Below are 1,680 nucleotides of genomic sequence, written 5' to 3'. Positions count from 1 at the left end.
GTGCTCAGAAATTTCTTGTGGAAGAAGGACTGGGACCCACATCATTTACACACATTGATAAGATATATGGTACCCTCCAATATGGGCAGTGGCATAATTTTATTCATTCTGATTCATATCAGGGCTCCAGGACACAACTGACTTGCCCAGGGACACACAACCAGGACCTGGAGCTCCACATTTAAGAATCTTATCTACCAAGATCCTAGACAGAGACCTCACAACCAAAACGGTAAGACATTTTGCCAGAGACACAGACCCCAAACAAATCAGATACTCTGGGACACCAAAAACAGCTCATTGAACACAATCTAAAACAGATTCCAAAAATCTCTGCAGAGAGAGCTCACAACTTGAGTCACAGAAACCCAAACAGAGCAGAGATCCTGCACTCTGCGACAACCTCCCTCACACCAGTGGACCAAAGTCCTCTCTCGGGAGATAAATGAAAACTGCTGATACCTCACATCCTAGAGACAGACCCCCAAAGCATGTAAACACCTCCCAACTGAGTATCAAGAACCCCAAAACAGAGAGAAGTTCAAATAACTCAGAAACCCTGCATAACCTTAAGATAAAGTCCCCATAGAAATCAGAGAACTGATACTCTGGAAACAGAACCCCAACCAGCTCGGATACTTTCTACCTTAAGATACAGCCTCCTCCCCACGCCCAAGCAGCTCAGAGACAACCTGGGATCCAGAATCACAAACTGCTCAGACTTCATCGCCTGGGGTGCGGACACTGACACAGAGATCTCACCCCCAGGAACACAATGCCCAAAGCTCAGAAAAGGCACAGTCAGGTACACAGGCACACAAACCCTAAAAGACCTTACACCAGGCGCACAAAATCCACTCAAAATATCCGACTCACTCTCAAGTCCCCAAAAGACTTAGAGACATCAAAGGTACCCAAACAGCAGCTGTGATGCCAGCCCTAGCGATACACATCCCCAAGAGGCCGGACGCCTTACTTCTTAGGCAGGGACACCAAACCAGCTCAAATCCAACCCCTGCCCCTCCGCACCTTAACTGCATGCCATCTGTCGGATGGACGGTGCCCTGTCCAACACGCCTCGCTATGCTGGGGACTGAGTTCGAGCTGAACAACACTGAAGGCGCGCACGTGAAGACAGCCCCGTCACCCGCGCATCCAGCGTTGGACTCTGGCTACCAGTCAGCGATTGCGCTGAACCTCGCCACCCACCGGGGCGGCATCCTCAACCCCATCCGGACAGTTAGTTGGCCCGCAGTCCAACTCGTAGAAAAATTTTACGCTCTGAAAACACACGCACACACGCACGCACGCACATAAGCCTCATTCTCAGCTCCAGCTCACAATCGTCGCGCCGTCCCACACAGATGGCCAATGGGCCTGGGCCGGGGAAGAGCGAGGCCACCACTTGGGGTCCAGTCGGAGGCACTCTGCACGCAGGAAGCGCTTAATCCGTCAGTCTGGCCGTGGCCAGTCACCGCCCAGCACTGTCCATGACCCCGCCCCTCACCACTCCGAACCACTCTCAACCGCCGTGACTGTCGCAGCTGGGTGAGACCATGTAGATATAGAGGGGTGTAGTGATGTTCACATCAGGGCCGCAGCCTCAGACCCGGTGTCCACTCGGGCTCCAGTGCGGCAGGAAAATTGAAAACTCCGAGTACTTATGGATCCAGCGCAGGA

At 52.5% G+C, this 1,680-nt stretch overlaps 1 long non-coding RNA gene across 1 annotated transcript in view; it reads right to left on the bottom strand.

Moving 5' to 3' along the window:
• LOC111733055 overlaps window positions 1–1,460 on the bottom strand; it is an 11,816-nt gene extending 10,356 nt beyond the window's left edge. Inside the window, exon 1 of the long non-coding RNA XR_002777817.1 lies at window positions 1,030–1,460. This is a non-coding gene — a long non-coding RNA (uncharacterized LOC111733055). The remainder of the gene's footprint in view (window positions 1–1,029) is intronic.
• Window positions 1,461–1,680: the final 220 nt, after the last annotated feature.

The sequence above is a fragment of the Pteropus vampyrus genome, unplaced genomic scaffold, assembly GCF_000151845.1.
Source record: "Pteropus vampyrus isolate Shadow unplaced genomic scaffold, Pvam_2.0 Scaffold518, whole genome shotgun sequence".
Classification (NCBI taxonomy): domain Eukaryota; kingdom Metazoa; phylum Chordata; class Mammalia; order Chiroptera; family Pteropodidae; genus Pteropus; species Pteropus vampyrus.
This window is presented reverse-complemented; position numbering and strand designations above follow the sequence as displayed.